The following is a 23339-nucleotide window of genomic DNA, read 5'->3' as shown; positions in this document are numbered from 1 at the left end:
ACATGCCACAGATATGACAGTCCAGAGCCCTTGTGTAATAGGCTATTATACCGAACCATCCTTGCGAGCCCATGGATAAGGGAAGCAGGAGTGGCATATGTGAGTCAAGGACCCCAAGCTGCAAACTAATAAACAAGACAAGCTTGAAGGGCCCAGCTGGAACAGACAGTGGATGCTCTCAAAAGCCACAAAGCACCACACCGTCACATGAAAGCACAATAGACAAACAATTTTAAACTATATTAACTAATTACACTAACAATGAAAAATCTACATTACCTATTTAAACTAACTATCAAATTGAAACTAAACTAACTAAACTAAAAGAAAAATCAAAAATTGCCACATACGACCTGGGGGGGGGAGCCCAGGAGGGGGAGGTACAGGGTGCTGCTCAACACCCACATGCGATGAAGTTGAGGGAAAAAAAAACCTCCATGGGCTCAACGCCTGCACAGCCCGACCTATGTGGGAGATAGACTGTCGTTCGAGTCTGGCTCTTCCTGGAAAGGAGGACGTGGAACAGGAGCCTGACCACGCCTAGCCGCAGCTTGCCCCTCGTCAGCAGCAAGTCTGCCCAATGGGTGAGCCTGGTTCTGTGCGGCGATCACACGTAGGTCTGCATGCAGAACCTCCCGTGATACACGTGCTTCCTCTTGCAAGGTAGCACGTTTAACACGGAGTTCCTCCTGCAAGCCCTGGCTGGACAACCGCTGCACCTCCCGGCAAGCATGTAGCTCAGCCGAGATGGTACGCTCAAGCTGCGCAAACCTCTCCTCTGCCCGCTCCCTCTGGGACATCATAAGGACACCCAGAGTGGATCTGAGGGAAGCATACTCTTGCCTTAGGGCCTCCATGTGTGCCTCTGCGTGAGCAGCAATTGCTTTTTGCAGAGACTACATTTCAGCCTGGCGTGCCCTGTGTGAGGCCGCCATGCCCAGCCTGAGCGAGCGGGCCATGGACCGTGCTGCCTGCTGCTGGAGAAGCACCTGCCTAGCAGGGGGGAGCACGGATTGGGCCACACGCTCCATGCTCTCAGCAATGTTCTCCATTGCTGCCCCCTGCTGTTCTGAATTGGCAGTCATGTCTTGCTCCCACTCAGTATACTGCTGTTGCGCGCAGCGACCGCGTTGCTGGGCTTGACCCCTGCGGGACCCAAGGACAGGGTGTGCTCGTTGTGTTGGCACCGCCCACAGCTGCGCGACTACATGCCCCCGTCGACGTTATGGCCCAGGCACATCAGTGACTGGTGTGGAGGGTGACCCTGCATCCCGATCCACCACAGGCGGAAGTTCCAAGACTGTCTGACCCCTCAGTGCAGGTGTCACAGACATAGGAGTGCCCACATCAGAATCACTCACCCCTGACATATGGACCTGATGCTCCTCCAACTCGACATGGACGTCAGAGTGGTCATCAGGGCTGGACTCATTGCCAGCCAGAGACAAGATGGACTGTAGCACATGTGGGTTTTCGTGGCCTACCACCCCACGACCCCCACTTGTGCCGGGTTGCTGTAGTGATAACAACCCTGTGCCTGGCATGACAACACCATCCTCTGGCTCCATTGCGTCATCATCTGAAAAGTAGAGAGAAATAAGGTCACTACACATGTTAGAAGCACACAACACACACACACAGACAACAAACACATCAAGCAGACATGTCACACACAAAATAGAACCTGCCATGCATGCTGGGTCAACTTGAAATTGCTTCTGTGATTAGGCATGTCAAAAGGTGTCAGTTTGCATTGAAGTGGGTCAATGCAGTGCAGCAAATATGTACGTTACTCACTATCTACATGTACAAGAACTTCATGATGTGTGTCATAAAATGTGAAGGCAGTGCAAGGTCAACTTCAGGCATCACGTGCAATGTGCATTCAATGGGTAGCATGTCTACAAGCAAACCACCTCTCCCCCTAAGTGCAAATACAGGAATGCCTAGCATGGTATCAAAAGGCCGAACATAGAACTGTGTATTGACAGACAGTGTTGACTAGCATCAACTGCATCATGTGAATCAATTGACAACACAGCAAATGATGATGGGACAGTAAGCAGGACACATGATGAAACCTCTGGAGTACACCCATGTGTGAAGAAGACACTACACCAGTTGGACAGAGTCATTGGCCATTAAACAGGCTGAGGCCTGTGACCCACACAGACTGTCATGCCCTAAACATGTGTACAACACAGTACTGAGCCACAGTGGACATGGGAAGGCTGATGAAATGCCATTCAATGTATGTCACCCAGGACTTGTATTACAGTGATCATCCAGTCAAGGACACATAGGGGCATGCGTGGAATGCACATGGAGCATGAATGGGCACTCATGTCCCTGCGGGGCATCTGACCTCTACACAGTACAAGTTAGATACCCTGCATCAAGTACTAAGGATGTACCACACAGCATATGTCTGGCAGATTGGCCTCTGGAAGTTAGCATGTACACAGGACGCATGAATAGGGAAGTACCCAACAGCAATATTGAAGCAGACCAGTGCAAAGGTGGAATTGGGGTGCAGAGCGGGGGGGAGGGGCAAGGGTGCATGCCTACATGGAGTACCCGCATGCAGGCAGAGGACACATGCACGTCAGTCATGCTATGACATTGTCCCTGGGCTGAGAGGAAGGTCACCCCATGCTACATGTAGAAAGGCCAGTGAGCTGGAACATGGACCAGAGGGGCATACTGGTAACCAGCATGTGAGTAGGGTGCAATAGTGGTCTGCTCCACATGTCCACCATCCAGCAGAGCAGACATGCATCAGTGAAGCATTGCATTACTTGCACATCAGAACCATGTACACATGACATGTAGTGGCAGTCACGCACAACACATCACACAAGTAAAACACACACATCCTCAACAAACACGGATCAATACTCACTGGACTGGGCATCATAGTCTGGCATCTCTCCCACTCCTTCGACCGATTCAGATGGTATGAACTCCGCAACGAGTGACTCATGCGGAGTGAGGTCTTCCTCCTCTGGTGCAGGCCCACTGCCAGTCACCAGAGTCAAGTTGTAATTTGAGGCACGCTTAGCCTTAGCGCTGCGTTTGAGGTAATTCCACCGCTTTTTGCACTCTTGCGCCATGCGCACCTCATGGCAGGATGCACTCACATGTTCCGCAACTTGCTTCCAGTGGGTATCACGGTGGGCAGCTGTAGTCTGACAATTAGCACCCACTAGCATGTCACGGCTATGGTCCCGCACGTAGTCCACGAGGAAGTCCAGTTCCTGGTTGCAGAAAGGCTTCTTCCTCGACGTGCAGGAGGTCATGGCTTTGTGTGGGGTCCCAGCTTGTGCTGCAGGTGCAACCTTCCTCCTCTTGGATTGTGGCGCAGACCCTGGCTGGCTAATGCCACCCTGATCAGTATGGCCAGTGGGTTCGGTGGATTGAGCCAAGGGAGTGGCAGTGGCAGCTGGGTGCCCTCTAATGGACCCTGCGCAGCAACATCTGCTGTGGCAGTTCATTGACCGCAACTGTCCTGGTTGGCAGACTCACAACCGGGGTGTTGTTGGGTGCATCTGCCCCTGCACTTGCCAACACCCGGCTGTTTGGGGCAGCAGATGACAAAACTGCCCCAGGGATACGTGTCTTGGTCAGGGCAGCCCTGCGTGCCCCTACGGTTTCCCTCCTGGCCTGTTGGAAATCTTCCAAGGGCTCTTCAAGTGCAAACGCAGCCTGCGCTTGCAGACCCTGAGCCTGGGTGGTGGTGTCGACAGCTGCACCTGCAGCTACCACTACCCTTGGGCCCGTGGCAGTCGATGAAATGGACTGCCGGGTCAAATGGGTGCCAGTGCCAGATGCAGAAGCTGCATCTCCCGGAACCACAGGGGGTGGTGGCATGACTGCACCGACACATGGCACAACATCGTGCTCAAGTGGAGCACCCCTGTCTCTTCCCCCTCTGTGTCCACCCTGGACACCCTGGAGTCCCCCTACTCCCTGGTCACCCCGGCCACATCCCTGACCATGCCCGCCATGAGTAGGACGCCCAGCTGAGGCACCCCTCACCTTTGGTGGCCTCCCAACCATGGCACAGATGTAGTAGTGCCGGCACAAATGGAGTAGTGCCAATGGGAGGTGTACACCACAATTGACCTGGGCAATTGGGGTGAAGGGGGTGGGATGCAAGATGTTAACAGCCCCCATGCACATGCAAGGCTGTATGTGACCCCAGTGATGTAGTGACGGGTCACGCAATGCTCAGATACCCCAAAACTGCAGTAAAACCGTGCACGCAATCCTGCAGCCTACATGCGTGGAATCAACCTCCCGCAGTACGCGGTGGCACCCAGTGACACTCAGCCTACTATGACCTCCAAAATGGGTGCGATACACAGGGGCACCCGCAGTGGGAAAAATAGTGTGCGCGACTCACCGTCTGACTAGCGCGATGCAGAAAAACACGCAAGCCAATACCACCGCCAAAAGAAGAGATACATCCTTGATAGCTGTGAAGTTGTGATGGCGCACGAAACAACACGATTCAGCAACACACGTCAGTCTCCACAAAAGGCACGTACAGCGAACTGCTGGCCCCGCTCACCTTTAACCCATACTGAGGGAAATGCCTGCGCGTGTCACGTCATTTACGCACTTAGGCCCTTTTCTTCGGATTATACGCATTCACACGTGGACATGCAGTTTTTTCACGCGTGCTGAACCACTATGCCCACGTCACGAGGGAAACGCCCACATGCGTAACGTCACAGAAGCACTTACGCGCTAAGGGCTTTTGGTCCAATGAAATCGCGTACGTATGCTGACGCGCTTATGCGCGAAGGGCCTTTCCTCCAATTACACGCTGATGTACAATTTTTTCCTGTGCCAAATCACTCCGTATCAAGCTGGCCATGCAACAACACACGGAAGACCACGCTCCTGCCCAGAAGGCCGAATTACTGCCCCCTAGATCCCCAAGCACGCTCCCACCTGCCATCTGCTGCTGCCTGACTGCCTGCTGGCCACATGCCATGCTATTTGCTGCCTGCACGTCAGCCATGGTGCAGTTGCTGTGACCACCCCTGCTGGAACCGAAGACTCCCGACTGGGATACCATCGCTCCACAGCCCAGCCCCAGGACCCAGCTGCCCACCCACTCCTGCCTCTGCGGTTGCCATGTCGGACACAGCACCATCTGTCACCACTGGCAACCCCCAGCCAAAGAGGCAGAGGGCCACCAGCTTCACTTCAAGGGAAGTTGGTGTCCTGGCACAGCAAGTCCTGGGGCAGTATGATGCCCTCTTTGGAAGTTTGCACGCCGACTATGAAGGACGGACTCGGATCTGGATGGACATTGTGACTGCCATCAACGCGGAGGGGGTGGCAGTCTGCGACTTACAACATGTTAAGAAGCGCTGGGAGGACTTCAGGTCCAGGATCCTCAACAAGGCCCAGCGCCTCTTGAAGGCAGCAGATGCCAAGGGGCACCGGGGCCACCTGTCCGACCACCAAATGAGGGTCCTGGAACACATACACCCAGCGCTGGGTGTCTGCCCTTCTTGGTTCTGAGGATATTTCAATTCCGCAGGCAAGCAGTAACAGCACAGCCCGGCTGTATTATGATGCTTCCCCTAGGCTTTTTGGATTCTGTTCTAGAATTTGAGGCCTAGCTGAAGATGGTTCAGCTATGCAATAGGCCTTTGCTTTGCCAAGTTTCTGGAGTTTGGAACAAGGAAGATGCAGATTTCAGCAGCAGGGTGCTCCGCCAGCATCAGGAGGGTGACTGGATCTGTCTGTCCTACGTCTGGTCAGCTGTCTCTATTTATGCTAAAAAATGACATCATAAAGGGGGTGTCGGCCGGCTTAGCTAAGCTTGCCTCTTTGTGCTGGGATAGGGTCACTACTCATCTCCGCCTTGCAATTTGAGTGATTGACTCAAGGCTGGGTGATGTCAGGTTTTATGATTTGCTTTACAATCCTCAGAGACCTCCCTTTAGCCATTGGTCTCCAAGTCTGATTTCATATTAAATGTACATTTCTACATTGGTCACCTTTATACAAATCACACATAAAGATGCCATATTTTACATAGCAGCTATTCCTCAAAACCCTGCAATGGTGGGATCTTGTCTCCCCTTTCTACAGATTTTTGCACTTTTCGCTATGAACACACATTCCGATTTTTCTGCAAATTTCCACAAATATGCGTGTTTAACATGGGGACATGCGTGTACATTTTCACAATTCTAACAGTCATACATTTTGCGTAAAATCACATTTCTTGCCATTCCTGTCCAGAATATGTCACAAAGTTCTGCCGCCTCTTCACGCGTGCAGCCAGAAATTAAATTAACAGCTCTGTCATTTTTATATTTTTCACCATTTTTGATAGCAAGTGATACGTCTTTTAAAATGTGTTCTTTTTAGAGGTTCCGCAACAGATGGTTGCTTGGCTCCACCCCTTGGTCTCTCCCTGGAGTCCAGGAACACCCCCTCCTTGGGGCATGTTCCTGCCAAGAGCCATTTACGATTTCCTTCACACCTCCAGTTTCCTGAGTTGGAGGATGTCCATTGTTTAGTCCTGGGCTAACAAGCAATTAGTACCTCCCCGTGAGTTTCAGCTGAGAGGAAGGCCCTCACTCTGGGAAAAAAACCTGCTTTTCCAGTTCTTGCTTTTCAGCCAGGTTTAATTTAATTGTTACATTATTTTAGCTTTTCCTTAGCACAAAACAAACTTGTTGTATCAAATAACAGATAAAATGTTCATTCAAGATTTTATCCTATGGGATCAAAAACAACTACAATATGGGTTACTATCAGTAAGAGGCCTCATATTGCAAACATTTGACTTTTAGTTTATAACATGTTAAAGTTTAATCAGGAAGACCCCTGACAGCTGTCATCACATATAGCCCTCTGCTGCACAAATATTTTTTTACAGATCCTCAGGCAGGCCACTTTTGCTGTGAAGATCTCTTTATGCTCTTAGCCTTTCAGGACCCTGTAAATTCACAGTGATTCCTTAAACTAAGTGAATTGTAGCACCTAGTGAGAATTTTGAATATTTGGAAGGTGTTCTGTACCGGCATTCTGAAGTTTCAGCAGCAAAGAAAAGGTGGTTTAAAGCAATATTTGGAGTTTCATTTAGCAACACACTGCTTTTTCCTTCTGCACTCCAAGTTCAATTGTTGTGGAGTCCAGTGACACATTTCAGTAGTGAGAGCTCTGTTCCAGCACTGACAACATGCGTGGCGGATTGGGCAGCCATCTTTTAGTGCATTGAAAAGCACGATTTTCAGGGGTTTTGCTGCGCATAATGGTTGTGCGCCCATTTTGCTGTTTCTGGCACCACCATAACAGAGTGATGCAGCATAGCAGCACAAAAGTGAGTCAATAAATTCCACAATGTATAATATGAAATGTCATTATGAACTTTGTATGTGTGTAGATGGCCAAGAAGTATGGAAATTACATTTGTTAGGTTATTAGTGTAATTTTTGCTAAGTATTAATATATTCATTCACAACAGTTTTTATTGTCTACTTATTATTTATAATATAGATATTACTATAATTCAAAAAGATGAATACTCAAAATAATGTTACAGTGTTGGCATATCTTCATTTATTTCTTTGTAATACTGAAGACATGGTTATGCTATATGTCTTGGTATCCTGGTGAAGGTTGCATAAACAAATATGCAAAATGTAGCATAAAGTAATGTTTGTATAGTTTCAAAACATGTGTGCATTGTACTAAAATGCATTTATTAGTGTATGAGCTATGGCTGTTGTAGGTAATTCTTTTTAGAATTTGCTGATGCAAAAACTAGTTCAAAATTTCTTAACGGTTGAACATTTAAAAACCCCTGAAATTCGGTAGTTATGGTAAGATAAGCAACCATAACTCGCGCCACTGTGCACTGCTAACACTAACACCCAGGACATCAAAGATGACATCACAAATGTCATTGATGACATCACTGATGACATCACATGTGCATTTATTTTTCATAAAAACTCTGTACAAGGGATTCTTATAATGCTGACCAAAAACTGTCAAGGATCATCGGGATAAATATCATAAGGTAATTAGTGCATTAAGCAATGCATTGATATAAATAGCATTCTATTATGAAGTTCTATCCAGTATACTAAGCTACTCATGCAGAAACATAGGCAGTGTGTGCAGCATACATGATGAAGGTGCCATATTCATAATCTTGCCATGTTGAATAGTGAAATGATAACTGCTTTCTTATTAGAGTTTTGCGTACTGTGAAACATGTAATAAGTAGATAATAAAACCCACTTAATACATAATTATTACAGACAAAACACAAAGAGACAACAACACATACAAATATGAGTATATACAGGGACAGTGAAGTAAACAAAAAAGCAGAAGTAGTAGCAGAAAGAGTTCATAACCTAACTGATTGTCTGTATGCAGAGAAACTATTGCTCTGTTTCAAAGCTGCTACTTACCATATGTATGTGTATCACAGGATGTGACTGCACCCAAAGGAAAGGAGAGTGAGTATAATGTATACAAATATGAGCATATACAGGGAAGGTAGAGTAATAAAATTAAAACTATGAGAAAGTGCTGATAACCGTAATGATTATCTTCATGCACAGAAAGGATTGCTCTCTTTCAAGCCTGTGTCTTCCGCTATGTATATGTTTCATATGATGTGTGATGATATAGTACCTTTTCAATTTTTACTTCCTGACTGTTACTGAAGAAAACTATGTGGCCTAGATATGTCAGTAAAGGGAAAAAAAGGAGAGCCAGACATGTGATGTCATCAGTGATGTCATCAATGACATTTGTGATGCCATCTTTGATGTCCTGGGTGTAAGTGTTAGCAGTGCACAGTGGCGCGAGTTATGGGTGCTTATCTTACCATAACTGCCGAATTTCAGGGGTTTTTCGGTTTTACTTTGAACCATAATGTCCCTTTAACAAAGTTTTTTCACTGAATTTCATAGGTTTTTAGTAGTGAAACTTAACCATAACGTCCCTTTAAAAACTTTTTTCACTGAATTTCATAGGTTTTTAGTAGCGCAACTTAACCATAATATCCCTGACTTTAAATACATATAACATAGAACATACTGAACCCCTAGCTAGTGATTTCGATGTCCGCGGACATATCGAAAATCTGAGCGTGGTGAATGTAAATTTAAATAGTGTGCCCCATTTCCCCTTTGAGGTTGGCTCTGAAAAGAGCCGTTTTTTTTGTTTTTTTTTGCAGATGCTTGACAGACACCTGTTATTTTGTATTTTTCTTCTTCTTTTTTTCTTACTTTACTCCTAAAATCGTCACATAACCTTCTCCAAAGCAACCCTTACATTCCAAACAGCATGGCATTTCCCATAAAAGATAAGGAAATGCCATCTTCTTTAAAATAAACAGCATTACTGGAATCAATATTCTCATTACTATAGAAGAACATACCAGCTCTAAGCATGAAGGCACACATGCCTTGGTTGATTACACACCTAGCATGGTTTTGCTGAGGACAAAAAACTGAACTATTGTCCCATATTGCCCTAGGTAATAATCCAGAAAAAATACTTTGGCATTTGGAAGGATGTTCATTACTGCTTGAACCAAGTGTTCCAAATCTGCCAACAAAGTAGGGGCACTGACATAGCCCAAATGGAAAGCACCATACTGCAAAACTACCACATGGGGACTGTTGATTCTGCCCATATCTTCACAAACTTGTACAATTCCCTGTACATTGCAATCAGGCACAGTGCTCCACACAACCACTCCTTTAAGATCAAAATTCTTTGCAACATGCCTGCATTGAGCATACTGTTGTAAACCATGCACAAACATATCTCCGAGCACCAACACCCTGACTTTCTCCACTTCTGCCATCTTCACTACACACAGTCTCTTTCAACACAAATCCACAACCTCAACATCTGATTGGCTGATCCCTACAGTCTTCTTTCCATGCTGGATTTGCTGGAAAACCCCGGATGTAGCACGCCCTGTCCACGGACAGCCGCGGTGTCCGTGGACCGCATAACTCTTGGACAGCCCTTCTACCATTTCCACTTCACTCTCTGTGCCATTCCCTCATTGCATACAGCTAAGCAGTCACACAATACGGAGAATGTCGTCAGAACACCCACATTTTTTTTATTTTCAAACATTTCAGGACACCACGAGTGTTCTTATAACACATGCAACTTGCCAGCGAACAATACGGACAACGTCCTCAGAACACCCCCATTTTCTTTATGTATGAACATTTCAGGACACCGCGAGTGTTCTTCTGGCTCACTCTTTTTTCTTTTGCTGACATATCTAGGGAACATGGTTTTCTTCAGTAACAGTCAGAAACTAAAAATTGTATTTTATTTGTAGACGTATCCTAGAAGTAGGTTCTTATAGTAATTCCCTTAGAGTCCAGTCACATCATATGAAACATATACATAGGGTAAGACACAAGCTTTAAAGACAGCATTATTTTCAAGAAAATAAATGATGATTTCTCTGTTTCAAAGCTGCTATTTACCCTATGTATATATATATATATATTGGTATGTGTTCTTGCCTCTTTCTGTTTTCTCTATAGTAATGCAATTATGTAATACATGGGTTTTATTAGCTACTTATTACATATTTCACAGTACACAAAAATCTATTAAGAAAACAATTATCATTTCATTATTCAACATATTAACATTACGAATATTATACCTTCATCTTGTACGCTGCACACAATGCTATGTTTCTGCATTAGTAGCTTAGTATACTAGATAGAACCCCATAATAGAATGCTATTTATATCAATGCACCGTTCAAAGCACTAATTAGGGTATATTTATTGCAATGAGCCTTGACACTTTTTTCGCAACATTATAATAAGAATCCCTTGTACACATATTTCATGAAAAGTACATACACATGTGATGTCCTCAGTGATGTCATCAATGACATTTGTGATGTCATCTTTGATGTCCTGGGTGTTAGTCTTAGCAGTGCACGGTGGTGGCGCGACTTATGGTTGCTTAGCTTACCATAACTGGCGAATTTCAGGTTGTTTTTCGGTTTTACTTGGAACCATAACGTCCCTTTAACAAAGTTTTTTTATCAGCACGCAAACAATATACAAAGATGGAATGTAAAAAGCAATTTCTCAGAGATGGCTGTACACAGAATGTTGCAAACTAAGAATTTATGGTCGTTTACAGTGAAGGTCAGCTGCTTCCATTTTTTGCTTGCGTGCCGGAGAGGCCCACGACTCGCACTATAAGGTTCTATTGTTTTTTGACCTTGACAGACAGGGATAGTGCTAAAAGACTTCTTTTGAAGGAGTGTTGCAAAAAGTAAGACACGATAAGGATGAAATTTCTGAAACGAAACCACTTGTATATATTATATCACTATGAGAAAGATCGTAGGCACAGACGGAGTCGTATTTTGGGAATGCACTACGCTTAGACAATGGAAAATGCCAATATAATGTAAGTAACCCTTTAGATTATTTTATACCGGAATATAATAACAATAGCATGGCGTTAAAGCCCGGTTAAGTTATACTTGTTCGTTCAATGTGGCATAGTGTTTTCTACCACGTACTATCACCGCCGAATTGGTCCCCTGTCGCTTAGAGGGCTCTGAAAAAGGCAGAGGACAGAGGGTGGGTTAATGGGAATAAGTTAACATACTCCGTTGCACTATCCTCGCTAGCAAATAGTTTCACGCCCTAATAAATAAAATGAATATTTTTAATGAAGATCGGCTGGTGAGACTAATTTATGTTTTTTAAAACAGGTATGTGCTGTCCATGCCACGATTTTCACACCCCGGCCGACAGATTTTTCAACTGCCAGATGCAGCTACTGCTAAACAACTTCATGACCCTCACCATTTTATGGGACAATCGCCAAGGACCAATATGCCCTTACGCGGTACTAGCGGCTAGAAGCAACATACCAACCATTATGGTGGTCTAATGCCTCGTTGTTGGAACAGCCTTCCTATTATCAGTGCCACCATAGTGGAACAGCGCGTGACTCAAGATGAACTTTTGCGGATCGACAGCAAAGACAAATGCAAATCGCTGAATATTCTCTAAACATTTGATGGCAAATAAAAGCACCTTACGAAATGTACAATCTTGCTCTTTGCTTTAAAATCACAGTTTCATATTCCCAATTGTGGCGTGCTGTGTTCTGAGATGATCTGTGTTGTTTTCTGGGTTCTGTGTAAAGTCGCGTAGGAACCGCAAAGGAACAGCGCGTGACTCAAGATGAACTTTTGCGGATCGACAGCAAAGACAAATGCAAATCGCTGAATATTCTCTAAACATTTGATGTCAAATAAAAGTACTTTACGAAATGTACAATCTTGCAGTTTGCTTTTAAATCACAGTTTCATATTCCGAATGGTGCGCGCTTTGTTGTGAGATGATCTGTGTTGTTTTCTGGGTTCTGTGTAAAGTCGCGTAGGACTGGAGACCACTGGGTGCATTTGGCTACGCACCCTGTACCGTCACAGAGAGAGACGGGGAATACGAATGCTTTGATAATGTCAGGCTTAGGGGCGGGAGATAAGATTTAGTGTCGCAAAAGCAGGTCAGCCAGGTCGATGGGGCAAGTGATAGAATTATCACATAATGTCGACGCACAGCAGCCTGATTTATCGTTTGTTTAGTGGACAAAAAGTCGGGTAAGGCCCACAGGAAATTGTAATGTCAACGGACATAAGAAGGGTTCTTAGAACACTTTCAACCTGACAACGAACAATACGAACAGCGTTCTCAGAACACCGCCATTTTGTTTAATTGCAAACATTACCTCCATGTCCACTCTTCCTCGTTCCAGTACTTACTTCATGAGGCCCCTGCCTCCGACACAGGACCTTCTTCTATTTCTTTAAATTCCTATAACTCCTCCTCAATATCCACATCACTCAGTTTCATTTTACCAAGCCGGAGCATGGGACCTTCCCCGCAGAGAGGGTGAGGTGGGTCGTCAGTACTGTGACGAGGAAGAGTAGGACAAGGAGTAATGAAGATTACCGGTAAGTAATCAGAGCATTTCAGGACACCGCGAGTGTTCTTAGAACACATTCAACTTGCCAGAGTACAATAAGGACAGCGTCCTCAGGACACCCCCATTTTGTTTATGTACGAACATTTAAGGACACCGCGAGTGTTCTTGGCTCAATTTTAGCTTGCTTGCGAACAAAACGGACACATACACCGTCCTCAGAACACCCCACCATTTAGTTTATATAGAACATTTCAGAACAGCCGTGTTGTCCGCAGACAAATCAAACACAACAAAAGTGTCTAGCACATAAAAAAAACAGAACATTGAACCTATCTCATATTCCCCCATCCTCCCCAAACACTCTTACACACCAACACACTCCACTAAATACAATTTTTAATCCAAGTTTCACCGCGCTGTCTGCGGTCGTCCGCGAATGCAAGATGGCGGGCGCCACAGAAAATCTGACGCGCTTCACGCACCACGCTGTCCAATCAGCGAACACGTCGGGTATCCGCGGACATCGCGCAAGCCGCTCGGCCAATCATGGCACTGTCCGCAGAGTGAACAGGGAAGTCCATCCGCGAAGCGAAATGGAGATATAACAATTTTTTTTCCCTTACATTTTGGTCATTTTAAAAAAAAACTACTGGACGGATTTACACCAAATTTGCAAAAGCACGCTTTCTGGACCAAGCCCCGCTCCTGCCGCAAATTTGGTGTAAATCCGTCCAGCGGTTTGGGCTGTAGGCGTGCGCAAATTTGTTCCCATTATGTCTATGGGAAAAAACAAAAGTTTTGGGACCCCCCCTATAACTTTGCCCCCCCCTGGACCAAACCTCTCCAAACTTTGCAGAGTGGGCCATATACTTTTATTGCAAAGTTTATTGAGGATTCGTCCAGAGGGAGCGAAGTTATAAGCCACCCAAAAAATGCTCTTCCTATGGAAACACCAACTTAACCATAACTACATGGACGCTACTGCGTCCATGTAATATGCATATATATGCATATATATGTAATATATATGTATATGTATATGGATATATATATATATATATATATATATATATATATATATATATATATATATATATATATATATATATATAGATAGATATATATATGCATATATATGCATATATATATATTATATGGCCACGGTAGTGGCCATGTAGTTATAGTTAAGTTGATGTTTCCATAGGAAGAGCCCTTTTTGGGCGGCTTATAACTTCACACTCCCTGGACGAATCCTCACCATGGGTCACTCTGAATTTCTTTGCAAAGTTTGGTGAGGTTTGGTCCAGGGGGGGAAAGGTTATAGGGGGGTTCCCAAAACTTCTTTTTTTCCCATAGACTGAATGGGGAAAACATTTTGCTCACACCTACAGCCCAAACCGTTGGACGGATTTTCACCAAATTTAGACCAGGAGTAGCGGCTTGGTACCGAAAGCATGCTTTTGCAGATTTGGTGAAAATCCATCCAGTAGTTTTTTAAAAAATGACCAAAAAGTAGGTCATAAAAAATTAGTGAAATCTGTGTTCGGTCCGCGGACACACTTGCCTGTTCGCTCCGTGGACAGTGTTCTGATTGGCCAATCGGCTTACATCATGTCCGCGGACATGCAACGTGTTCGCTGACTAGACGGCGTAGAGCGTGAAGCTCGTCAGATTTTCGGTAGCGCACGCCACCTTGGATTCGCGGACGTCCGTGGACTGCGCGGTAAAACTTTGTTTAAAAATTGTATTTTGTAGCGTGTGTTGGTGTGTAAGAGTGTTTGGGGAGGGTGTGAGAGTATGAGATAGGTTGAATGTTGTCTTTTTTATGTGGTAGACCCTCTGTTGTGTTCGATTTGTCTGCGGACAACATGGCTGTTCTGAAATGTTCTAAATAAACTAAATGGGGGTGTTCTGAGGACGCAATATGTGCCTGTGTTGTTCGCAAGCAAGCTGAAACTGTTCTATGAACACTTGCAGTGTCCTGAAATGTTCGTAAATAAACAAAATGGGGGTGTCCTGAGGACGCTGTCCGTATTGTTTGCTGGCAAGTTGAATGTGTTCTAAGAACACTCGTGGTGTCCTGAAATGTTCCTAAATAAACAAAATGGGGGTGTCGTGAGGACGCTGTCCGTATTATTTGCTGGCAAGTTGAAAGTGTTCTAAGAACACTCGCGGTTTCCTGAACTGTTCGTAAATAAACAAAATGGGGGTGTCCTGAGGACGCTGTCCGTATTGTTCGCTGGCAAGTTGAATGTGTTCTGAGAACACTTGCGGTGTCCTGAAATGTACGTAAACAAAGAAAATGGGGGTGTCCTGAGGACGCTGTCCGTATTGTTCGCTGGCAAGTTGAATGTTTTCTAAGAACACTCGCGGTGTCCTAAAATGTTCGTAAATAGACAAAATGGGGGTGTCCTGAGGACGCTGTCCGTATTGTTTGCTGGCAAGTTGAATGTGTTCTAAGAACACTCACGGTGTCCTGAAATGTTTGTAAATAAACAAAATGGGGGTGAACTGAGGACGCTGTCCGTATTGTTTGCTGGCAAGTTGAATGTGTTCTAAGAACACTTGCGGTGTCCTGAAATGTTTGTAAATTAACAAAATGGGGGTGTCCTGAGGACGCTTTCCGTATTGTTTGCTGGCAAGTTGAATGTGTTCTAAGAACACTCGCGCTATCCTGAAATGTTCGTAAATAAACAAAATTGGGGTTTCCTGAGGACGTTGTCCGTATTGTTCGCTGGTAAGTTGAATGTGTTCTAAGAACACTCATTATGTCCGCGGACATTAAAAGTTCCCATAAAGCATAGTTAAAATGTTTGACTCTATGGGTGTGATATGCTGCGGTGGTTGTGGCCAGGGCATAGAGTCTTGGGAGCATGGCAATATAACTTTGGGATCCAAAAACAAATTTATAAGGAACAAAGTTATAAGCCACTATGGGTGTGACATGCTGCGATGATTGTACTTATTATAATATACTTACTGTTTGGTTTAGTAACTGGAGTACATGTATTTCTTGTTCATTTCTGTGATAAAAGAAAAGATCATGTTAGTATTGGTATTTTGTAACGACTTATAACATTGAATAATCAACCAGAGTACTGTGCAATTTGCTCAGTTTCTGTGTTTATTGCTAAAATCATTGGGTCTGTGGGAGAAAAAAAAATCCATGTTGGTTTAAAAAAAAACCTTTTTCTGTTATGCTACAGTTTATTTGTTTGTTTGTTTTCAGTGTTCACATGTTTCTGGCTAATGCTGTATATATTGGCTAGTTTTTTGGAGCAGTCACATATCATTTATTTGTTTGGATATTGTAAAATTTTGGAGCAGGTGGATACCAATTGGCGTATTCTAACTGTCTATTTTTTATATATTTTAGTGGTATTGATTTATCTGTTTGGATATTGTAAATTTTGGGACAGTTAGATACCAATTGGCATATTCTAACTGTCTATTGTTTTGATATAATTTAGTGGTATTGATTTATCTGTTTGGATATTGTAAAATTTTGGGTTAGTTAGATACCAGTTGGTGTATTCTAACTATCTATTTTTTGCTCTAATTTAGTGGTATTCATTTATCTGATTAGTTGTTGTAGAATATTTGGGCAGTTAGATACCTGTTGGAATATTCTAACAGTTTATATTTTTTTACTACAAGTTTAGTTAAGGTTTAAATACAGTTTAGTTAATACATTTTGGCTTTAAGAACATTAAATAGGCGTTTGAAAGAATTGCTGGTAATCTCTTCTTTAGAGTAATGGTACTATCATTACATTCAAACCATCCACATTTCTTTTTTATATGTGCAGTGTAGTGACCTGAATTGGTTGTGGCTCCTGCGTGGTAAATTATACCTATTGTTGTGAAGGTTTTCTTACCAAGTGATACTTGACCATGTGTGAATCCAGTCAGCTTGCAGTTGTTTTTGGTACCATCTGCATTGTAACGTAGAAGCATTAGTATTACATATTTACTATGTGTTTGTATTAGTAAGGTGGAGCGATTATCCGAATTGCAGGTAGTACATAATCTACCATGGTTTGCATTTTGTACAAGTTGCTGAAATGGAATGGATTCACAATTAGGTATTGATATATATACAAAGCGTTCATTGGGGATTTGCTCTTGTGTCACATTGTTGCAGAGAGTGCATGTATGTTTCCACATGTATAAAATCTGGAAAATTTCATTTATAGGTATGTTTTTATTTTCCAGTACTTGTAGTAAGTACATTAGAAATTCTTGTGGATCTTCCTATGAGTTTATAGTGTATTTAACCATTCCAGCACAGTGGTCCAATTGTTGTCTTATTCCATAAACACTATACGTGTTATAAGGATTGTTTGTTGCATTTCTGTGAAGTACTAACATTTGCAAACACAATTGGTCTGTACTGTGGAAGTAAATGTTGTCAACAATTGGTGGCAATTGAAATAGCATATTCATTGCTACATTTGCGTAGCAATTTACTCCAACTATATTTGAGAGTTTAAATGCACCAGGTAGTTCTGTATCTGATTGATTTTTTTTTTTTAGTTTGTCTTCCTTCTTTGACGAAGTACCTGGTTTACTTTCCATAATTGGTTCTTTTATGTTTGTGGTACTTGATGAAGTTTTAGTTTCTTTTCCTCTCTTTGGAGGATTTGTAGTGACTTCCTGTTGCATTTCTGTTTGATTTAGTTTTCTTTTACAACGTTTTAATTTTTGTGTAACAGAATAAGTGTTTAGATGGGGGTGTATAGTGAGCGAAGTCTATTGTATTCTAAAATGCAAGGAATATCAGCGTTTACTTTACTTGCATCAAAGTTGATTAGAAATAGACCGTCAAGTGTACGTAAGCGTGATAGTGCTACGTAGCTCATGCCTTCTTTAAAGACTGTGTTACCAATGCCTATCATTGCTTTGTCTCGGGTAAGACCTTGTGATTTATGAATGGTGACTGCGTATGCAAGAGTTAGAGAAAATTGTTCTCTGCGTACATGTATGTCTTTGAAGAAAAGGAATCGAGCTGTTGAGTGTCCTATCCTTTTCACTTCTGAAAGTTTGTCAAAGAGAATATTGACAAACTGAATTTTGTTGTCACGTGGGTATGTTTGAAAGCCAACAACTGTACCCAGTGCTCAATTAACTAGTCCTTGGTCCACGTCAAGGTTACGTTTAAGCATTACTCTGCAATTTAAGGATAATTTTAATATCTTTTCCAACCCACCTGTGTTGGAGATTACATTTTCTAAACTATTTAGTCTTGTTGGGGCTTTCTCACACATGTGTAGTGTCATACCATGTACATCTAGTTTGTCTGTGGTGCTAATTTCCATTATTGGTTGCATTTATTTATTTAACATTGTTTAATTGAATTCGAAAGAGCGTGCAAGGGTTGGCATTAAGGCCATACAATTGACATTTGTATGGGCTAATTGTTCCATAACATCTGTAGCACATGCATTATCACCATAAAGTGCATGAATGCGCCAGGTTTTCAATATTGCTTGTGGTTCTTTAGATAGTATACCAACTCTAATACTTTTTAAGATGTTGGCATAAGTGAGATCTGCAGATTGCCGCATGTTTTCTGTTAATTCTCTGTATTGGAAATGTTGCCAAAGGTTGACTTTTCCAATGCTGCCAACAGTTTTACGGCAGAGTTTGTGTCCTAATGTTTTAAAAATAGGCTCACCTTTTACTGGTGTCAATTGAAGAAGATCTCCGAAAACAATAATGTGTTTTCCTGCAAATAGCTCTTCATAGTTTGTTTTGAGTACTTCTTGTAATCTGAGGTGAATCAAACCCAACATTAGGTTGGACACCATGCTCACTTCATCTATTAGTAGCATTTTCATTTGTTTTAATACTCTGCGTAGTTCCATTGCAGCTTCTGTAGAAAGTTTGTAATAGTCTCATTTGTTTTGGTGTTCTACTGGCAGGAGTAGTAATCGGTGTAAAGTGACACCGCCTATGTTGTAGGCAGCTAAACCTATGGGGGCAGTGACAACAGCTGACAGTTTGTTGTTTGTCAGTTGTTGAAGGAACTTACTGATGATTTTGATTGGGAATGTTTTGCCAGAACCAGCTTCACCACTGACGTACAGTAGTATAGGTGTATAATTTTGGCAGGTGCATTCTTTGTTTTCATGTTGTACACCATGTGAAATTTCTTTTGTTACTTCTTGAAAAATGCTACATTGCTCATTGTTTAGTTTTGATTGTAGTATAGTTAAGTCTTCTTTATCTTCATACTGACACATGGTGTTTTCTACTTCTGTCATAGTTAATTCTGTCTCATTTGTTATTAGTGTTTCTCCCAGTGGTTCTTGGCTTCCTGTTACAGAAGGTTGACTACTGTCAGGAGTGTCCTTATCTAGTTGGGCCTGGAGTTCTTCTTCGTGTTGCTGTTCATTGTGCAACATTGTTTTGTACTGTGTAAAGTTCACATCAGTTATAGTACTTTCATTTGATTTGAAAGCGTCTTCATATGAGTCATAGTTATCTAGTATTTCTTGTTTTTTTCTCCATGGTTTAAAGAGTTGTAGCAGGGACATGTAATATACTTCTTTATGTTGAGGAGTCTTTAATGACAATTTGATATGATTAATTAAATTTGGTTTGGTGAGTTTTACTAAGCTGCCTTCACAGTTTGTCACTCTGGATTTACCTTTTATTTCATCGGGTTTTATATTATTTTTGTATGTGAAGTTTTGGGCTATGTGGTATAGACACATGGTTTCCAAAGTATTACTTCTGTTTGGGTAGTATGTGTCCAATAAATTATTTTTTTTAAATGTCTTGGCTGTTGGGATCATGTTTGGCTATTGTTTCTATATCTTCGTATGATTTTAGAACTCTTTTTCTAGATTTAGCCGTACCAAGACTTAGCCATACTATATTTTCAGATTTACCATACAATGCAGTACCCGTTAAACGAGCAGCTGCTTCATAGGATCCACATTCTCTATGGGAGAACATTTTTATGCCCAAGCTGTATAATTTCTGAGACACTGTTTTATCTGATGACAGGTCATTCCAGAGGTCTTGGAGCTCTGTCTTTTCTGCTTTGGTTAAGTATGCTGTGACATATTGTGCAACTGCAGTAGAATTGTCTGCAAAGTACTGTACATCTATGTTTGCATTCCATAAGTGGGCAATTATTGCATTGTAATCATTGATATATTTTTCTTCTTCTGTTCTTTTTATGTAATATGTATTTTTAGGTGACTTACCTTTAACACTATGTCTAACTGAAGACATGAGGTTGTTCACTTGACCTGTATTTGTAACTGGTCTAGGGAAACCAAACTGGCATTTGGTGTAGTATTTCCCTTTGTTTTTGTATTTGCAACGACAATATTTGCCACATTTGTGTCTTTGAAATTGTAAAATTTGTGCATGAAGATCACTATTTGTGGATTCTGTTGGAATTTCACAAGTGACATATTTTTCAATAAACTGTAAAACAGTGGCATCACTGTCTTGACCAAATTTAGGAGCATCTTTAATCAATAAAAGCATGTGCATATGTGGTGCTCCTCTGGCTTGGTATTTTTTTCTCCAAAAGAAGTGTTGCACTTCGCCAAGGGGAGGAACAGTTTTATTACAAATAAAATGTAGCATAGCAATGAAGCGATGGTGAAAATATCTTGAAACATTAACAGGTGTTAGTACATCTATGTTTGTTTTGTTTTTGTTTGATATGTGTAGGAAATCATGTAAATCCTCTCATGCATATTCTGCACAACTTAATGTAACAAACCAAGTGGGTGGGCCAAGGTTTCTGATCATACAACGTACATCTCCATGACGTTGAAACCAGTACTCTTTAGTACCACACATGATTTGTAATATTTGATTGTAAAACCTCATCTTTTTGTTGCACTTTTTGTAATAAGTGTGTAGCTGTCATATTTTGAAAGTGGGATCCTGATTTTAATGTGTGTGCAATTCTGTAACATAAAGTTGCTAGTTCACTTTCAAAGAGTAGGTGGAATATGTATTCCACATTTTGTCTAAATCTGGGATCTTCAGAATACATCCGTAATGAGCAGTATTCTGATGCTGATATTTGAATAGGTCTATCATCGTACCTTCCTCCTTTGCCAGTAGGAAAGAGTAGAGGAAAAGCACGTGCTCCTATACTTTTTTCCCATATGCTGATTGGTGATCCTTCTGTTTGATGCATTTGGTACGTTTCCAGTGCATCTTCTATGGTGTCATTAGAGTGCAATGGATGAATTGTATAATGGTCTAAAGTATTTGATATTGTAGCAGGATCTAGGAGCTCAAATTGACCAGCTTATTTTGTCTCTTGAATTATTTCAGTTGTATCCTTCAAGTTTTCTTCAATATTAATTTCTTTGTAATATTCATTATTCTCTTTAAGATATTGCAAGGCTTGTCTAACTTTATGTAAATCTACCAGCTGTTGCCAAATTTGTTTGGGCCTCATTACACGGTAGGCGGTGAACCATGGCGCAATTAGCGCCATGGTTCATGCCGGTAAAATATCGGCACCGCCTTGGTGGAAAGGGGAATTACCGCCCCATTCCAAGGTTGCAGGGGTGGTAATTCCCCCTTCCACCATTGCCCTTCCCCATTCACATTTTTGCCCCATAGGGCATAATGGGAATGGGGAAGGCGTTAATTACGGCACCGCAAATTGCGCTACCGTAATTAGCTCCCTGGGTCCCTTTGCAGGATGGTTTTTAACACCTGCAAAAAGTAGGCGTTAAAATCCCCAACTCGCAAAGGGACCTCGTAGTAAGGCGGTAAGGATTTACCTGTACCGGTAAAATACTGGTACCGGTAAACCCTTACCACCTACAGTGTAATGAGGCCCTTTGTCTTTTGTAGGTACTCCATTTACTAAGATAATTAAAGATTGCTGCATTGGACGTTGCACTCCTAGAGTGTGCACATTTTCTTTTAGATCTAATGGTAAATACACTACTTTTCCACGAATACCTTTCACTAATTCAGAGGGAGGTAATTTTGCTGTTTTTGGTTGAAGGCGTATTATTGCTTGAAATGGGTGCACTGTTTGAATTATGATGCTCTCATATAAATTAAGTTGTTGTAGGGGTTTTGGTAGTGGATATAATTCCAAATTATTTGTGATAGCACGTGAAGTAGTTTGGTTGTTGTCAAGTTTTGTAGTGCAGTAACTGCAAAGTATTAAGGGGTCAGTTATTTCGTATTTGTTTTCTGCTCTAAGGAAGAGAGCTAATTCAAACCATTTAGAATCTTCATTGTCTTCTATTTTGTATGATAGGTCTACAGTTTTTGTGTTACTTTTATTAAAAGTTCTGCGGCAACACACACACACATGTTTTGGTACTTCAGCTGATGTACTTTTAAATTTTAATATTTCTTTTTTGTATGTGTGTAGTAAAAGGTTGCCATGTGTAGAATTGTTGCTAATTTGGTTTACAGCTATTTGATTCTGTAAGTGGCTTTCACATCCAAAATATTTTTTCTGGATATAGTCAATTTCTTCAAGTAGGTCTTTTGCTGTACCATGTAGAAGAATGTTATTTAAATTGGCTAGTGCTAAAGCAGGACTTTTAGCATAGTACAGTTTATAAACTAGATTTCTTATAGTTGAATGATGTGTTGATATCCTTTTGATATCATGGAAGGTGGTTTTGCAAGTAGGTCCTCTAATGCAGGCCAATAAATGTCCTTGTAGTCCTGTGTACTTGCGCACTGGACAGTTATCCATATTTTGTAGTAGTTTAATTTTGATTTTGTCTGTGCCTTTCACATATTGATTGAGGAATTGGTGTAAATATTTGAAAACATTTTTGGGAATGTTACACATTGACGTGCATGGCCATTTGTACACTAGACGTTCTGATTCAGTTGAATGGAGGGGTAATTCTAAGTTTTCAGGGCATATTTTTGTAAGGAGTTCTTCTTGTTCCATTATGGTATTATTAACTTTTTCAGAGCCTAGACCACTGCTATGTATGGCAATTGTATTTGTTTGCTTTTGTTTGTATGCTTCTTCCTTAAAGTATGGTTCTGTGCTTGTAGTGTGACTCCATTCACTTCCGCAGATACTTAAGAGGTTCTTTCTGTTGACATTTCGTTTATTGAGAAGTCATTTTTGTAATGTAGTCATTAGTTGTGTTAGTGGTTTCATTTTGTTTAACACTAAAATAAATAACTTTCTTTTGGGAAGAATTGCACTGTCTATCAACGCTTCTAAGATACATTTTCTACGATAGGTTTTAAGGGTTGAACCTGGTTTCTCTCCTGTTTTCATGAGATTTTGAAGGACTCTGACGGAACATTTTGGCTAAAATACTTTTCTTGGTATGCTTACTTTGCACTATAACAAGATTTATATAA

This window comes from Ambystoma mexicanum, chromosome 4p, assembly GCF_040938575.1.
Source record: "Ambystoma mexicanum isolate Mex_15411 chromosome 4p, UKY_AmexF1_1, whole genome shotgun sequence".
NCBI lineage: Eukaryota > Metazoa > Chordata > Amphibia > Caudata > Ambystomatidae > Ambystoma > Ambystoma mexicanum.
This window is presented reverse-complemented; position numbering follows the sequence as displayed.